A 19,057-nucleotide genomic window follows, 5' to 3' on the forward strand; every position below is an offset into this window, starting at 1 on the left:
CCTGTAATCCCAGCACTCGGGAGGCTGAGGCAGGAGGATCGCTGTGAGTTCGAGATCCGTCTGGTCTACATAGTGAGTTCCAGGTCAGCCTCAATTACATAGTGAGACCCTCTCTCAAAAAACAAAAGACGAATAAACAAACAAGTCCTCTTAATTATTTGAATATCTAATAGTATTCGACTCTCAGTGAGAAAAGAAAACTTGTATTCTGCCTTCAGTGGCGGTGGGTTAGGTTGGGTGGGAGCTCTGTGAAGCTGTTCTTGGAGGTAAGAAGTGGAATCTACAGCTGATGCAGACCTGAAGCACCTACGGTGCCCTCTTCCAAGAGACAGCCTGCTGGACAGCCCCTTGTCCATAGGTCTGGAGCCTTGGGTGACACTGCCCTGTGATTCCAGCTATGGTCGGTTAGATTGAGGGGTTGGTGTTTTAGCTTCATGCACCCCTTGAAGCAAGAATATGAGCGAGCACGTGACGAATGAGAATGGACCCTCGGGAGAGTTTATCTCCACAACAACACAGAATCAGGAGTTCCGTAGTATCCGCCCAAGCACACCGCTTCTCAGATAATTTAATTTGGAGGAAATAGTCTGCATCCAGTCCTGGAAGGGTGGCAGGGAAAAAGGATAAGGCCAAAGAGTCCGGGGAGTATCGCCACTGCTGCAGAGAGAAAGTCTTCTGCTCCAGTCACCAAGACAGCACCCACATGACGTTCAGTTCCAGACAGCTGGGTGCTGGGAGGATGTTTGTTATTACAAGCGCTCCTTACACAAAGCAACCTGGGAGTTTCAGCGGCTTACAATAGAGAAACGAAAGATTTTTCCATTTCCAATTGAAAAGTTGAAAGTATCTGTGTGTAGCCCACTGCGCTCAAGGACCTGGGCTCTATCCCTGATACAAAAGGGAGAAGGGCTGGGGATCGAGCGCAGCAGTTCTGCCGCCTGCCTTGCAAGCGCCAGGACCCGAGTTCAATCCCCGGTACCAAAAAAAGTAAAAAAGGAAGGAGGGATGAGAGGAAGGAAAGATGAAGGAAGATGGGAGGGCAGTAGGGAGGGAGGGAGGAAAAGAACGGCCTACAGTGTTTCTCCTGGGACTGGCACTGCACCCTCCTCTCTTGTTGTTTAGAACTCCGTACTTTTGAGCATCGCGACTCTGGTCTCACCTATGGAAAGAGACAGCACAGGTAATTTAACCCCATCTACAAGCCACGGACCCAGGGGCACTGGGTATGCAGTGGTGCTGTACTTGTGAGAGCTACTCCATGGGATCCAGCAAAGACAGAGGGTTTACTGGCACTAGTGTCTAGGGTTGCCCAGTGAAATACAGGATATCTATCCAGTTATGGTGTGGGCGATACTTATACTGATAAAAACCTGAAATCAAAAACTCTAAAATTATCTGAAATTCAGATATAACTGGGTAGTCTGTATTTTGTTTGCTACATCTGGCAATCCTGTCAGTGCCACAATGTGGTACTGATGTGAGATCCAGGGAAGAGAGGGTCTTCAGGCCAGAAACACAGAGAGGATTTGTCACTAGGAGCTGTGCAGAACAGCTTTCTGCTCCCCTTTCTGGATTCTCCAAGCACCCCATGCAAACAGAAGACATCATTGCCTCAGCTCTGAGAACTGTAATGTGCAAGAGGGCAGATAGTGGCCGGAATTTGTTGGCGTTTTTGATTCTCATAACTCTGTAGAAGTTAAACTGTTTTTAATCTTTCACAACAGTGAAAACTTAATCATACTCTAGAATGCAATGCAAAAAATAAAAGTACTCTACCTGAAATAAAAATCTTGCAAATGTGGCTCTGTGTGCTGTGAGTTCTACGGTTCCAAGTCATGCTCCCTAGGCCAAATTCACAGAATACTGTGATTTGCTCCTGGTTTTCAGAGAGCACTGGCTGAAAACACAGCTGAGAGAGAGCTTATGATACCCATTTTGTTACATCTCTTAGGTCATCTTATTTTTATTCAGGCCTTGTTCCAGGTATGAGATTGCTGTCTGCATCTACCGAGCTGACACCCGATTGTGCACTGTAAGAAACTATGGCTTTTTATTTCAGTATATTACTAGGCACAGCTTTTTTATCCTCACAGCTTTTCACAGACAACTGAGGCTCTCTGTCCTTTTGTTTTCACTGGGTGAGCCAGACTCATCTTCATGAGAGCTTTGGTTTTCTCTGACCTTCTTTTCAGGATGGCAAGTCCCATTCTGTGTTAAAACCATTACTCATATATAAAAGTGCATTAGTATTAGCTGTAGCCAGCCACACACCTCCCCCTTCCCTTCTGCAGGGATTGATAAATTGATGAAGGGCAGGAGGGGAAGGAGCAGCCAGTGTGACCTCTGCAGCCGCAACACAATGTGCAAGTGACACCGGGCTCTGGTGTTGCCTGGGAAGGGAGTGACCTCCTCTGGAACTCCTTGGCCACTTCAGGAAGGAAGAGTAGATTTTAACATGGGGCGCAGCTTACGTCGTATTTGCTGGTACATCCCAGAGCATCCCGGATTTGTCTGAGGAAAAGCCAAGTAAGACTAGAGCGGAAAATGATGCAAGATAACAGAATTTTAGAAATCACACACAGTGATGAGTATGTGTGTATACATTTTTGTTTCTTTTTGCTAGTAGGCAGACAGGGAATCAACACTTAAGGGATGAATAATTTAAATAATAAAACAAATGGAAAATGCTGAGATGGTAAAAACAAAAATTCCAAAGTGGAGATGGGGAGAGAGCAGGGGCGGGGCCGGGGGAGCTCCCTTCCTTGAGGGACCTTGCCCGAGGCCTGCGCTTCTGTCCCTATGAACAGAGGCAGATTGGGAAGCTCCGCAGCAGCCCTTGGAGACCTCCTCAGCCCCAGGAGGGGACAGCTCAGCCTGGGTCACTGCGGTTTCTGCATCTGCTAAGGAAACAGATGCCCTGCCTGGTATTCATGTCGTAAATTTTCTGGGATCCATTTCTAAAGGTATTTAATTGTTTCATTAGTACTTTCAGTTCTTTTTTTCTCTCATTGAGTTTATTGGTACATTTTAGGTATACCGTACAGTTACATTCATTATTGGGATCTTGTACCTCCTACATGACAGGTCTTGGTTCTCATTTTTTCCCCTTGTCCCTGCCCTCCCTTCACCTCCTCCTCCCCTCCCCATTTACAAACACTTCATTTCCATTTTTTCATTTTCTCATATTTTTTCTTTTCCCTTATTACCTTTCCCCTACCCTTCCCACTTCCCCTACACCTTTAGCCCTTTTCTTCCTATTTCACTTTGTCAATTATCTCATTAGGATCTTATGTACTCTTATAGTTTTTCACACCAGAGAAACTACTCAGAATTTACACATGTGTGACTTATTTATTTCCCTTAGGAGTATATCCTCAATATGTATCCATTTTCCTACGAATGAATCTAATTTCTCATTCTTTATGGCTGAATAGTATTCCATTTTATAGAAAAACCACATCTTCTTTATCTGGTTTCCAACTGATGGGCAAATGGGCTGTTTCCAAGTGCTAGCTATTACAAACTGTGCCGCTATAACCATAGGTGTGCATATATCTCTGTGGTATGATTCTTTTAATTCTTTTGGAAAGATACCCAGCATAGTACTGGCAGTTCTTTTGTGGAATACTGTGGTAAAAATGAGAAGAACTATTTTTTTTTTAATCCAATAAGAACAAGTAGGCAAGTCAGAACCCTTAGAAGTACTCAGGGAGAATGGAACCTGAGTCTCCAGAACCTGATGCTTTTCTGAGATGAAGACTTTCCTCGCATGACCATGGGACTTTCTTTCTTCTCTTTTCTTTTCTTTTTTTTTCTTTTTCTTTTTTTTTTGTTTTTGTTTTTATTTTTGTTTTTATTTTTGTTTTTTGAGACAGGCTCTCGCTATGTAGTTGAGACTGACCTGGAACTCACTATGTAGCCCAGGCTGGTCTCGAACTCACAGCGATCCTCCTGCCTCAGCCTCCCAAGTGCTGGGATTACAGGTGTGCTTCACAGGGGCTTTCTGTGGGTATGGCAGGCTGAACAGTGCTTCCCCTTCTGAGGGGAGGGGAGGCTGCGAGCTGGGGCTGGAAAGAGTGCGGGGCCTGTTTTCAACAGTTGCTTCTGCATTTTCCCAAAGACAGCCAAACCAGTCAGAAGCCAGGCATGGGGAGTCTCTGCTGTCTTCCTCAGCGACATTCCTCCCACCTACTAATGGTGATGAGGAAGTAAGCATTATTTTCCATAACCCCTAATAAGTTGTCAGCAGAATTACCGGTGCTGTCTTATCAATGCGTGGCATCTCCCGGGCTGGCTGCAGCCAGGCGCTCAGGGCCAGCTGGGCCCGAGCTCTTCAACCAAAGGCACGGCCTGTGTCCCCGAGCCAGCTTTCCTTGCACTAAGAAAGCATGTGCCCCTTGTGCCCTGCCCGAGGAGGGCTGGTGCCACAGCAGGTAAGGCTCAGAGGAACCCTCCGGCTAGGGGAGGAGCTGGCACCTGGAGTCTTACGAGGTGGACCTCATGCTGAAGAGACTTAGAAGAAACACTGCGAATCCTCAAACTAAAGTGCAGAAACTGCCGCATCTCACACCAGGAAAACCCTGCTAGCTAGAGCCCGACTCGCTTCCTCTCTCTGCCAATGAGGGATAGAGACAAAAAAAAATTTTTTTAAATGATCACACTATTGGAACTTGCATTTGTTCCTACTCCTCCTATACCTGAGGGTCAATCTGCAGGGGAAGCTGGGTTTCTGGGTCTTCAGTGCTATTTCCTCGTTGTCTTGAGATGGAAGGGGAGACAGCAGAGAGAAGGGTGGAGAGGACATGGAATGGTAGTAACACCCTCAGAATTTAAGTTTGACGGAGTTTTTTTAAGCTGCTTCTGTGGGTCTCAAAAGCAAAGTGCATGGTAGAAGAGCTGAGGCAGGTGGGTCTGTCTCCCTCCTGCGTGTCCCAGAAAGGCTCATATTCTCTGGGCTTCGATTCTGGGCAGGGTCTGCCTTTTGGGCCACATGCTCAGTGGATCCTACTCCTGTTGTTTGCTCCTTCTGGCTCTTGGGATTGATGCTGTTTGGGGCTCTTTGGCTGGGCTCCAGCCCTACTTGTGAGGGACATTGACTCTCTGCTCTCATAAAGTCAGATCAGTGGGAGGCCCACCAGGAAACTCATCCTTTCGTGCTTAATTCACATCTCAAACATCATGGAAACAAATCGCAAGCCTGATTTCTCTTTTACTCTGAGCTTTCACAGAATTCCCAACATAGCAAGTAAAACGAAACTGCTTTAAATCGCATTCTGTAAGTGGAATTTACTTCCCATTGGAGGGGGCTCTCAAAAAAAAGTAACCTTGGGCTGGGGATTTAGTACAGCGGAAAAGATGGCTTGAGGGCATCACAGCAGGACTCCACCCTTTGTAGTTTCAAAATTGCAAAAGTGAAAGACTGCTTGGAGAAGAGAGCCCCAGTGCAAGACTCCAAGTCTCACTTCCACTCCACCGAGCACGAACAGCCAAAAGGCCTCCACGATGCTGAGTCCTGTAGTCCAACGATGGCTCCGGAGGCAAGACCCAGGGCCTTACTTCCGAAAGCCGTGAACAGCAGAAAGGGCCTCCATGATGCTGGGACCTATAGTTCAGCGAGGCTCCGGGAGCTCGACGGAGAATGAGAAACCCAGGAAGGAACACACCAGGCTAGATGGTAAACAGACCTTTATTAGTCCGGCCAGACGGCACTCTCAGAACAAAGTAGCTGGCTCGGAGAGGCGCCAGCTCAGAAGCTGAGGTCCTTTTTATAGAGGGGTAACATTTTAGGCTTGCAGGCAGGGGACAAAGGTCTGCTGATTTGAGCTGGTGGTCAGCAGCCACGTACTCGGCAGTCACATATTGATGAGTAACAGATACCTATAGGATGGTTCAAAGGCCACCAAGACATTCTGGATGAGCAAACAGTTTGACAACTAACTTGGGGTCTCTACATATCTCATAGTCTAGAACCACTAACTTACACGTTAATCCGGATCCCGACTTCAAACAGTACAAGATTGCCTTACATTCGTAAGCCAGGGTTAGAACAAAGGTCGGGGCTATGGCTACAATGGGAGGGGGTTAGAGCACTGTCTCCTAGGCCCTTTGTCCTTTAGCATGGGCTTGTAATTCAAGTCTTACATCAGAGCACCATATTCCAGAATGGAGGTGACCCAGGGATGCTATTCCTCAAGATTTGGTTCATAGGCACTTGGCCCCTACAGCCAAGAGTGGAGGAAACCTGGCCACTGCTCTATCTGGCAGCAGAACCTGGCATCATCCACATGGCATTGGTTTTAGGCGCATGAAGAATGCAAGAGTTGTGGGGTCAGGAAGGCTTCCACCCAGATTTCAGAAGAAGGCCTGGGAGGCTGGGCAGGGCGCCCCTGAGAGGGCAGCGTGTGAAGCTGAAGGTGCCGTGGAGACTCCAGAAGTCCAGAGAAGACAGGACGTGGATTTTCTGAGGAAAACTGCAAGGAGGGTGCAGAGCTCTCCCCAGAGAGAAGCCACGGGAGCTACAACCACTGGAAGTGCTGTTGGGGTGGAGCCACCCAAGCCCTTTGGAGCTCGAAACCTGCCATCAATTGCCCAGGACGCTGAAAGTAGAACTGTGGGATTTAATGTTCGCCCTGCTGGATTTGGGTCTTGCTTTCTTCCCATTCCTTGCTATTCCCATTTGTGACCTTTGGAATGGAAATGTTTGCCTTGTGCCAATGAATATTAGAAGCGTTTAACTTTCTTTTCATTTATACAGGGACTTGCAGCTAAGAATTTGCCTTAAATCTCAGAGACTTTGGACTTCGACTTTTCAGCAATGCTGAAATTATTAGAACTTGGGCAACTTAGAGATGGACTAAATGCCCTTCGTGTAAAGGAACGTACCATGAGTCTTTGGGGGGGCTGGGGCAGAGTGTTACGGTTTGGTCTAGATGCCCCCCAGCAAGCCTCATGTAGTCAGAGGCAGCTGAATCTAGAGTGTGTGAGTGATGCTGGGATTAGGGTGTGTGATTACTAAACCAGTCTACTGATTGGTTTGGCTCCGCCCTAATCCCAGTAGCCTGGATAAGATAAAAGGGGCAGAAAGACACTGTTAAGGTCCCCTTGTTTCTTTTGTTGCTGTATGGGTGCCATGAATGGGTTTCTCCTCAGTGATGCCCCTCTGCCATGTGCCACTCTGCCTGGAATCCAGCCAATTACAGACTGAAAACTCTACAAACTGGGAGCTAAACAAACCCTTTCCCAGCTGGGCATGGTGGCGCACGCCTGTAATCCCAGCACTCAGGAGGCTGAGGCAGGAGGATCACTGTGAGCCTGGGCTACATAGTGAGTTCCAGGGCAGTCTCAACTACATAGTGAGACCCTGTCTCAAACAAACAAACAAACAAATAAACAAAACCTTTCCCCTTTAACTTTGGGTGTTGGGTATTTTGTCTCACTAACAAGAGGAAAGTAAGTAACAAAGATCCTGTTACAGGTTGGATCTTGGGCGTCCTTCAAAAGCCTGTGTGTTAAAGGCTTGGTTCCCAGGTTGGCAGTGTTGGAAGGTGGTAGAAGCTTGAAGAGGGAGGACCACCAGGAAGTCTGTGTGTCACTGGGGCCAGGTCCTTGAGGGGGATATTAGGAGGCCAGCACTCTCTTCCTCTTTCTCACTTGTAGTTTCCCCAAGGTGAACTGGTATCTTCCACCACAAGCTCCTGCCTTGATGTGCTGTGCTGCAACAGGGCCAATTATTCATGGACTGAAACCTCTGAGATGGTGACCCAAAATAAACCTTAGCTCTTTTTAGGTTGATTTACCTCAGGTATTTATTACAGGAATGGAAAACTGAGTGCCACTGATCCAGGGAACCCACCACCATTCTAAAGTACAGTACCTCCCACCCCTACTGTGTACAGCTCAGAACTGGGCATCCCCAGCACTACCTGGGACATTTCAATAGATGTTAGAATGAACTAACGGTCCAATGAGCATGTGCCAAGCACTGTGTTGCACTATGTTTCTGTGTCTCAGCTAAATAAAACCTCCTGGAGGGCTGGGAACCTGGCTGTTTGCCTTTGTGTTAGGTGCCTTGCCTTCCCAGCAGGTGTTTATTAACAATCATGACGTCCTCCTGGGGGCTGAGGGACTCCCAAAGAGAGACCTCTTCTGGGAAGTATGCTCTAGGTCCATTTCCCAAGTGAGCATTTCCTCTCTTCCCTTCTCCTGTCCCTCACATCTCTGCAGGTAATCTCAGCTATTACCCCTACCGCTGGGGTCCCCAGTCCAGGGCTGTGGGATACATGCAATGAGCCAACCTTACCACTAGAGGGCGAGCTGTGAGTAAAAGGTCAAAGGAACCTTAATTTTTTAAAAAATGAGTATCATCTGCATTGTTTTTAAACCTTTTTATTGGAAGTACGAATTCAATGCCAGACATTACAATGGAAGGCAGTAAGTTCATAAATTCTTTCTTTCATTTATTTGTTTATTTTGTACTGGGGATCGTCGAACTCGGGTCTTGGAGCTTGCAAGGCAAGGCAGGTGGCGGAACCACTGTGCCAATTCCCCGGCCCTGAGGACCCGAAATTTATCACACAAACCCAGACACTTTGGAGCCAATAAGGAACCTCTTATAATTACACCTGAAAGTAGATGGAAAACGGGGTGGCCCCCGCAAACCGGGATGTATGGCTACCCTACCAAAGGGGCCAGGGTCTGGCAGGGAGAAAATGATTCTGAGGGAGGTGGAAACCTTTATGGCTCTAGCTGTTGGCTTGGCAGGGAGTGACTTCTAGGGACCTTCCGGGTAGCTCGCCGTTGTCTGGGGACCTGAAATAGGAGGAAAGACGTTGTCTGCAAACACTGAACAGGTGGCGTTTGTTTCTCTGAGGAATTCCCAGCTGCTGAGTTTACTGTCTCAGCTCTCCCTGTGCCTTCACGGGCAGTTACAGGGTTTGAAAGGTTTCATGCTGTCCAGGTGGAACCTCCTCCACCTGTCGGGCAGCTGCACAATCTGGGACAGACCGCGGGCTGGGCGCTCTTCCTCTGCGTCATTGCTGCGGTTTGAATAAGAAACGGGAATGGCGGACGACCTGGGGAAGATGAACTGCGAGTCCTCCCAGCGCGCCAGACTGGGCTTAGGTTTCATTTTCTTAAGGCTTAGGTATCATTTCCCCGAGAGGAAGCACACAATAGTAATTTTAAAAAATCATTTTCCATAAAAACGTGTGTATTAGAAAATGATGAGGACGAGCAGGTCCTGTGGGAAGATGAGAAGACTTTCCGGAGTGAGAGGCGAAGGACGTGTTCCAAGCAGAGGGAGCTCAGCAGGCCAGAAGACAGCCAGAGAAGAGCCAAGGCCAGAGGGAGTCAGGATGGATGACCCAGTGAAGGCCAAGGTAAGTTGAAGCCTGGGGTTGAGGGCTGTCAAACAGCCAGGCCCCAGTGGCCCAAGGAACAAGGGACCCAAATAAAAGTAGTGGGGTCCTCCTGTCCACGAGTGTGACAAAAGCAAGGTGATAGCCAGTACCACCAAGCCTCTATTCACACCCTGCTGAAGAGTGCCTTTGTTCTGCTTGTGCTGATAATTTTAGAAAGGTTACAATATTCCAAGTTCCTGTAGTCTCACTTCTAGTCAAAGTTTCCCACGTATAACCCCATCGGTTGACTTCAACGTGCCCCAAAGTGGCCTGAGATGTGGTCATTTTTGTATATGACCCCCCCACACCCGCTTTGTCCCCATGACAACCCATTCAGGTCCCCTCCCGCTACTGAGGAACTTCCTGCTTTCACTGTCCAGTAGGCAAATGCTTTTGCTCATGTCTCTGTTGACTCTGCTGTGTAATTCTTTCTGGGCTCAAAGAAGAACCCACCAGCCAGACATAAGCTAATAAGCTAATGAACTCCTCTCCCATTTGTTTTTTACTTCTCTTACCTGATCTTCATGATTAATTTTTCTGCCTTGGCAACCAAAAAGAGGCTGAATGGAGCACATTAAGGACATGGCCAGAACCAGTTCTTAGTTCATTTTGTGTAATGAGAGAAGAGAAACAGAAATATTTACAAGCCAGGCAAAAGTTTGAGAAAGAATTTTGTTTTTGTTTTTGTTTTGATTTTGATTCAGGTTGGTCTTGAACTCAATGTATAGTCAAGACTGGCCAGGAACTTGCAGTGATACCCCTGTCTCTGCTTTCGAAGTGCACCAACACGCCTGGCCTTGAGAAAGAACTCTGAAGCCTGTTTATCCAGGTTAAAGAGAGTTTCTGTTTTTGAAAAGCTCAGATCCGAATAACTTCAGATCATTATCTGACACACAAGCTAAGGGCTAGGATTTGACACCTCTGCTGGTTTCCATAACTACCATCAGCCAAAGCAAGAACTGGGGGACTCAGAAATTTTACTTTTTATGTAGTGGCCAGATTATAGGCAATTTGAAAAGAAGAGGCACAGCCCAGTTGCTCCATCTCTCTTGTGTTTTTAGTTTTCCCCGTAGTTAGCAGGTGGTGAAGTGAGGACTCCTCTCTCTCTCCTTTCCTGGGTTGCTGTTCTTCCCAGCTGTATTTCTTGTGATTCCAATGAGATTACTTGGTGACCTAGTTCCGATTGTACAAGGGCAGCCATCCCCGTTCTTGGATCGAAATAGACCTGAGTGCTTGCTTCATAAATAGCCCATGTTGTGTTTTTCCCAAAGAAGCAATTCCAGAGACCAAGCTCTGCCTGAGAACTTCCTTCTGCACATAGAGGCCACAGGTTAGGGTGTCAGGATTGGGACAAGGACACAGAGGCAGGAACACCAGGTTGGCTCCCAAGTTCTCTAGAGGCTCTTCTGCATTCTCCTTGCCCTCCTGAATCCCTCCCTGGGAACGTCAAGCCTCAGGGTGATACCATCGCATGCTCGTGTAGTTGTCTTTCTCACATCTTGCCTCAGACAAAGCCTTCTTTCAGAAAATTTCCCAGTGTCTGAGGCATTTCTAGAGCAGATGAGCAGTCCTGGGTAGTGTAACACCTCAGGGAAGGGATACAGCCATATGCCCACCTGACTCATCTGCACAGGTTCCTGTTTCAGCTAGACTCCCTTTGGCTGAAGGAAGAGAGCTATGCTTTATTGAGTGCCTATTATGTGCCAGCACTCTGAAGTTTGAAAGTATGGCATTTTTTCGGAAAGTGGAATAGGACAGGGGTTGTGGGAAAGAGTCCTAGTAGCAGCAAGACCTGGAGTTAAATCCCAGTTCTCTGCCAGGGATTTAGCTCAGTGGTTCTTACCGCCTACCTTGCAAGCACAAGGACCCAAGTTCGATCCCCAGTACAAAAAAAAAAAAAAAAAAAAAAAAAAAAAATTCCCAGCTCTCTTCTTCCTAGTTATGTGAACCTCTGCTCATTACTTAATCTCCCTGAGTCTCAGTTTCCTTACCTGTAAAGTGGGAATAAGGATATATCACTTCCTGAAGTTGTTATGATGATTAAAGTAATGCATATAAAGCGTATTGGCACACAGTAAATTGCCAATAAAGTTCAGCTCTTATTGTTATAAGTAGTCATGGGGCCACTCTAATCCTAGGAGCATTGCATATAGAGAGCAATATACAGAAAGTTTAAATCCCAAGAAGTTCCAGAGTCTCTAAGCCTGAACACAGTAGCTCCTCCCATTTTGGCTGGATCAATGAAAGAGCAAAAGTCTGTGTATTTAACTCTTTTGTGTTTGGCATGGAGATTTGTTTATTCTTTGCTCACTGCGTGCTGGGGATGGTGCTAGCCAGTGCAATCCGTGACCTCATGAAGTTTAAAATCTTGTTGTGGAAACAAGGCCAGTACATATAATATTCCTAAGCAATACAAGACAGACTCTGCTGCTATATTATACTTGCTGTAGCAAGTATTATGAGAGGTAAGTGGGGAAATGTAACAATAACTAAGTCCTATTGTGTTCTAGGACCTGGATTAAAAACATCACCTCATTACAGTTGTCATTAATTCTGCAATACCGTATATCCCCACATAAGGGCTCACACTTGGACTCATGAGATTCCGTGACTTTCCAGGGACACGCAGGTAGGAGGCAGCTGAGCCAGAACTTGAACCCAGGCCTCCTGGCCCTGAATCTTCCCAAACAGAAGCAGGTATCATTGACCGAGTCTTGCATAGGGGAAACAGGAGGCCAGAGGGTTAAGTACTTGTCCAAGGCCACTGAAAGGGCTGATTTAAGCTGGGATCAAAACACAGGTGCCTCCATCTCAAGGTCTCTGCCTCTTTGCCCCTTGCAGCCTGGCCTAGATGCTCTTCCTTATGCCAGAGGAGGGCGAAAGCTTGTGTGCCCAGGAGAAGTGGGCACCTGTACTGTTGTACTGGGGCAGGCTGTGCTTCAGCCATAGGGACCATTGCGGAGGTGCTTCCCAGCCAAGGACAGCTGGCCCATTTTACAGATGCAGACGCTGAGGCCCGCGAGCGGCTCACCCCCAGCTCCCCACCATCCTTTTGCCTTGGCTCAGCTCCCCTCACCTGCAGCCCTCTCCCTCCCATTCCTCAGGACCTCATCTTTCCCACCTGTCCGTCACCACCCTGGGGACCCACAGCTGGGACAAAGTCTTGCCAATTGGTTAGGTAGGTACTACACCCATGCTGATCGTGGTCACTGTCCGTTTCCTGGCTCCTGGTAGCATTCGGAAAATGTTGAACGGATGAAGACCTTGATGAGTGAACCGGATCCAGCCAGGTAAAGGTGTGCCTATTACCCGGATAACCTGCAAGAAGCCAGGCCTCTTCCTACTGCCTCTTGACCCGTCACGCCATCTTGTGGTCTTTTGTAGGAAATGCACCATCTCGGGCTCGGACACCCATCTGGGGTTGAATAGACTAAAGAAAGGGCAAGTGGGATTGGGGTGTGAACAAGGCCTTGAGGGGAGCAGTTTAACTTAATGCAGGAATATAATTCAGATAAGTGACCCAAAAGGATCTTTCTACCTCCACGGTGAATGTGGAGAATCCAGTCAAAAATATGAATGGAAAATATACAACCAGGAAGGCTTAGGGTCGCTAGAGAAATGGGTGAGATCCTCCGGTCCCGTTCTCAGGAGCCGGTCGTAAGAACAGACAAAACTGCCACCCTTGTCATCTGAGATGAGTACACACTTTCACAACCATGATCACCATTCCAGGACTTTGCCCCAGCTACCTGCCCCACTCCTCCAGAGCGGGGGTGTGGGGGACCCGGCCTTGTAACCCGAGGTGAGGACTCTGCCCAGCAGCGGTAACACCCCTTCTCCAGAAAGCAACACCAAGCCCAGGAAGTCGCAAGGGCCAGCTGGGCCCAGCGTTGGTCCTTTATTCCGCCGCTGTGTCAAGGTCCCTCGGCCCTATCTAATCAAACTGGCATTCACAATCCAAGAGTCCAGTCCCATTATTCCGATCCTTAATTGTCCGAATCAGGTAGCCCTTGCAGTCTAATTTGAGTAGTTTAGGTTTCCAGGTGACAGTGGCTCTTTTAGGCATTTTCGGGAAGCCGGTCAGGTAGAGTTGTGTGAGCCCAGGAGAAGGGCAGTCCCCACAGGCATCTGGAACTCGCTCTGCCCGTTGCTACGGTTTGGATCCGGACTGCGTGTTACAGCCTCTGTCCTCCTCTCGGTGCTGCTGGGAATGCAGAGGTGGGGCGGCTGGAGGAAGTTTGATCGCTGGGGTGGGCCTGGAAGGGGATGGCGGCACACCCTTCCCCTGCTTTATCTCTCTCTTTCTTTTTTTTTTAGACAAGGTCTCACTATGCAGTTGAGACTGACCTGGAACTCACTATGTAGCCCAGGCTGATCTCGAACTCACAGCGATCCTCCTGCCTCAGCCTCCCGAGTGCTGGGATTACAGGCATGCGCCACCATGCCCGGCTTATCCTTTTACATTTTTATAGAAATTTTATTACATGGGCATAACTGAAACACGAACAACCATGTCAAAACATAATTGGACCAAAAAAATGTAACTGAACAAAAAAGATATCCTAATACTAACCAACTGGGTGAGGAAACCCAAGACCTTGTGCTTGCAGGCAGGCGGCAGAACCACTGAGCTAAATTCCCGGCCCACCCCTGCTTTTTCTTTACTCCTGGCTTGTGATACTGTGGATTTGTTGCACCACGGGTTCTGATCATGACGTGCTGCCTCACCGCAGGCCCAAAAGCTGCGAGGCTCACCAGTCATGGCCTGGAACCGCCAGGATTGTGAGCCAAAATAAACGTTTTCCTTTCTTTTTTCCTTCCATTCTCTCTCTCCCTCCTTCTGCCCCATATAGGGAATTGAACCTAAGGGCTGATACACACTAGGTAAGTGCTTTACTGCTGAGTTTTACCCCCAGCCTGCCCATCTTTTCTTTTCTTTTCTCTTCCTTTCTCTCTCTCTCTCTCTCTTTCTTTCCTTCCTTTTTATTTTGAGACAGTCTCATTAAGTTGTCCAGATTGGACTTGAACTTGTGAACCTCACGCCTCAGCCTCCCAAGTGGCTGGGATTACAGGTGTCCATCACCACATGCAGCTTAACCTTTCTGTCTTTGTAAGTTTATTTCTCAGGTATTTTGTTACAGTGATAGGAAGCTGACTACCATGCCCACTAATGACCAAGGACACACTTGGGCTGGATGATGGTGCAAATATTTCTTATTTTTCCCCTTAGATAATTTTTTACTCTTTGCGGAAACCACCATGGCTGAGCACCTTGAAGACCCCTCTTCCTCTCCTACCCATACTCCAACCCTCAAGCTCCACCTCCCCTTGCCTCCTGTATTGTAGCGGCTTCCCACAGACACCTGTGCTTGCCTTGGACACAAGTGCTTTGGAGCAGAGCACCCGGAAAGTGAACTTCTTTAGTATTAGCATTTATTGCTAGATGTGAACACGTGCTTTACAGTGCTGGAAGACTCTTCCCACAGGGGGCCTGTGTGCCTCCCACAACATCCGAGAAAAATCCCACGTGGACATGCTGAAGAAAAACGGTGTCTGTGCTCTTGGTGCTGCCCTTGTCTTCCTATATCCCGTAATGTCCCTTACAAGGCAGCACACTCCTGAGCAAGGTAGAGGTTGGCAGGACTCTTGTACTTGTAAATGTTTTGCTGGTCTAAAGGTGAGTTTATGAGGATGTTTATGAGGATGATCTCACAAGACAGCGAAACACAGACTCAGCTTGTCTCCTGAGTGAGACCGAGCTGCAATGACTGGGGTTTAGGCCAAAGAGCTCTCGGGTGGGTGCAGAGTCACTGTTTGTAGCCAACACGGTGGGAAGAGTTGTTAGGAGAATGCCCAGGGGTGCTTCTGTCTGGAGAGCACCCAAGCCAATCAAAATTTACAGCCCTGGGGCAAGGGAGCCAAAGCACTCCACTTGGTGATCTCCACAAGTTCTTCTTCTGAGGGGACTGCTCAGCAAAGAGAAATCAAGACCCACCTTTCACAGAGCAGGAGAGTGAGGAAATAAAATGCAAAGGAGCAAATGACAGTGTATAGTACACCAGACACGTGTAAAATAGGGTCAGAGTACCTGCCCTGAAGGTTGCTTAATAAGTAAATATTTCCTTTTTAAAAGTTTTATGTTCATAAAACAAAAGTAGCACCTAAGCAATCCTTTATTATATGACACACTGCATACTGATCTCTCTCTCTCTCTCTGTTTTATAGGTTGTGTCATCTTTGTGGTCACAGGATACATATTACTTGATATGTTCAGTTTGCAGTCATTTACAGCGTTTTGTTTTTCTCTTTTTCGTACTAGAATTTAGGAAAGATTTTTGTGTGCAGCAATGCTATTGGATTCAGAGTAAATACAAAAAAAAAAAGAATAAAAACTGTTTTGGAAATGAAGTATACATTTGTGTATGCTGGAGAGAGGAAGACCAAAGGTACAAGGAATGGGACAGAATGGGAGGGGTTGGGGACAGAGCTCAGAGGCAGAGCTTGTGTTTAGCACCCTCAAAGACCTAGTCTGAACCCCAGCAGGAGGAAGGAGGGGGGGAGGAAAGAGGGAGGGAAAAGGGAATTTAAAAAATTTCACCACAGTATTATTATAATACCTAAAAAAAGCAACATTCATACTTTAATGGAAGGAAGCAAGGAAAGAAAGAAAAGAAAAGTGAAAATAAAAAGGAAGGGAAAGAAACAGGAAGACCTAAAACCAGCATTTACTGGACTACTCAAGAAGGTAAGGTAGCCAGGCATGGTGGTGTACACCTGTAATCCCAGCATTCGGGAGGCCAAAGGAGGAGAATCCTGTGAGTTCAAGGCCAGCCTGGCCTACATAGAGAGACCCTGTCTCAAAACAAACAAACAAAAATCCCCACAAACGTCAGGTAGCAAAAAGGCATGTCCGATGGGGTAACAGCAAAACTGAGTTTGGGTGGGCACAAAGCTGGATTCCTGGTTTGTCTCTGCATATTCTTAGAAGGCAGAGATGGTAGTCATTTTAAATAACCAAAATACAGTCTTCCCTGATGACTGTGAGTAACATCACGTATGGAATTGGGCAACTTGTACAGGCAACAGATGGCAACCTCAGAAATAGTGTGTCTGGCAGCTAGATGTGGGTGTGTAATTCACTGGAGTCAGTACATGATTAAATAAGTGAGCATTATTAGACATAACACTTTTATCCTCTTTACTCATCTTGGGAATATTTTAATTCTCATTTTAAAAGCATCCAAATTCTGAAACAATAGCTTTTGTATTTAATTTTTGATGCTAATATGTGTCCTGGATTATTTTGAGGCAGTCCCAGATATATCATCACTGTCTGAACCATGGTTTGGTTATGTTGGAGTGTTCCCCAAAGGTTCATGTGCTGGGAACTTAGTCCTCTGTGTGGCAGGAAGAGAGCTGCTAGAACATTAGGAAATGGAGCATAAGGCAGGTAATTAGGTTACAGGGCCATTGCTGGTGGCAGCAGGTTAATGTAGCTCACGACAGGCCCTGGCGAGTTCTCACCAGAGTGTGTTGTAATAAAGCAAAGACACCCACGTGCATGGCCCTTTTCTGCATGTGGCTGTTTTGCTCCCTGCTCCCTGCTGGGCTGTGACGTGGCCAGAGAGGCCCACATCAGAGCTTCTGGATTTGCACTTTCAGCCTCCAAAGCTGTGAGCTAAATAAGAATTTCCTTCTAAAGTACCCATCCCAGATACTGTATTTTGTTATAGCCACAGAAAACAGACTAAGACAATCCATGAAACAGTTGCTTACTCTAAAAGCTAAGAATTAAAAAAAATGTAGCCACGGTACCATTATCACTCCAAAAAATCAACATTAATACTTTAATACCATCAAATAGTCAGTGTTAAAATTTTTCTAATTTGCTTATCATTTTTGTAAAATGCCACATTTTATGCATTAAAAGTATATTTAGTGGGGCACCGTGGTGCAGGCCTGTAATGTCAGTGCTCTGAGAAGGTAAGGCAAGAGAATGAAAGTTCAAGCCCAGCTGGGCAATGTAATGACTTAGCAAGACATTTGTCTCAAAACAAAACTCTGAAAAGAGGGCCGGGGATTTAGCTCAGTGATTCTGCTGCCGTCCTTGAAAGGGCACCCTAATCCTAACCAAACCATAGCCCTAGTCTAGCCCTAACCTTGGCACTAAATCTATTCCCTATCACTAACCCTAAAACTGATCTAATGTTAACATTAAACCTAGCCCTAGACCTATCCTAACCATAGACCTAAACCCAGCACTAACACAGACTTAACCATAACCCTAACCCTTAGCCCAACCCTAACCTTAACTTTCAGCCGTCCCCCCAAGTTCCAGGAATACCTCCTGATGGGGAGGGGAGCCCTCAGAGGACCTTAGGGACCTGGTGCCCACTGCCCCGTAAGAGATAATCCTCTGCTCTTTCTCAGACTTTTGTTTTTGAGACAGAGCCTCATAATACAGCCCAGGCTGGCCTCGAACTCATGGTGATCATGCCTCAGCCTCCCAAGTGCTGGGATTACAAATGTGGGTCACCACACGCTGAAGTTCATGGGGAAAGGGCTTCTGGTTGTCAGCTGTTACACGGAAGGGAGCCTGGAGTCCCACCCTACACATGAGACAGGGTGGGAAGAAAGTAGGTGGAAGCCAGGCGTGGGGGAGCACACCTGTAATCCCAGCACTCGGGAGGCTGAGGCAGGAGGATCGCTGTGAGTTTGAGACCAGCCTGGGCTACATAGTGAGTTCCAGGGCAGTCTCAACTACATAGTGAGACCCTGTCTCAAAAAACAAACAAACAGAAAAATGAAAGTAGGTGGAGACTGCAGCAGGAAGGACCTGAGCCAGATCTGCAGAGGGACTCGTGAGGGGCCCACGGGAGGCTGAATCATCTCCATCGGGGACCCTCTGGCGCAGGGAGTGTGGGTCTTAGGTGAGCTAACCTTAGGGTGGGAGGCATGGGCAGGGTGCTCACCCAGAATACTGCTCTCCAGGCAGCAGTGGTCCAGCAACTTGGCGCCCAGCCACCACCTGGCCCAAGGCCCCTGAGAACAAGGACTAACCAGTGACGACACCGGCACACTCACAGCCACGGGGATGTGGGCTCACGTGGGCCATGCCACCCTGAGCTAGCACAGCAGGGTGGGCTTTGTTGCGGACCCAGCCTGGTGGCCCAGGCGGAGAGGCTGTGGCATGGCCATGGATGGGGGTTCTGGCGTGATGAATCTGTGGGACAGGGCTCCGGCCATTACATTACCTGCAGGGTGGCCTCCTGGGCCTCCTGGCTTGAGGTGAGGGCTGCCCCGCCTCCACCTTCTTCCTCCTAGGGCTGGCTGGCTTTGGTCAGAGGGAGAGGGTTCCAGAAGGTGCTCATGTCTGTGGCCCCAAAGACACAAGAAACAACTCAGGAAGCCTCAGTTTCCCCGGTTTCAAGTGAGACTTTGAGACCCTCAAAGGAATCCCAAAGAGGTCTGGGGGGAAAAGGGACAGGGGACGGGAGCCAGAATAGGAAACTGGTCCCTGCCTGGGGTGGACCTGGTTCTGAAAAGCCTGTGGGCTTTCTCATCTTTGCATCACTTGCCGAGACCAAGGAAACACACCTGTGCCGCCCCTGGGGGATAGGTGTGTGTGTGTGTGTGTGTGTGTGTGTGTGTGTGTGTGT

General features: G+C 47.7%; 1 long non-coding RNA gene across 2 annotated transcripts; it reads left to right on the forward strand.

Moving 5' to 3' along the window:
• The first annotated feature begins 9,042 nt into the window (after positions 1-9,042).
• LOC104875195 lies at positions 9,043-13,751 on the forward strand. Of its 2 annotated transcripts, none has more exons than XR_784000.1 (3): positions 9,043-9,377; positions 11,909-13,616; positions 13,716-13,751. It is a non-coding gene; the product is annotated as an uncharacterized LOC104875195 (long non-coding RNA). The 2 variants fall into 2 exon arrangements; XR_783999.1 differs by having other exon boundaries at positions 11,909-12,027; positions 12,503-13,751.
• Positions 13,752-19,057: the final 5,306 nt, after the last annotated feature.

Source organism: Fukomys damarensis, unplaced genomic scaffold (genome assembly GCF_012274545.1).
Source record: "Fukomys damarensis isolate Sample0158 unplaced genomic scaffold, DMR_v1.0_HiC HiC_scaffold_11, whole genome shotgun sequence".
Lineage (NCBI taxonomy): Eukaryota > Metazoa > Chordata > Mammalia > Rodentia > Bathyergidae > Fukomys > Fukomys damarensis.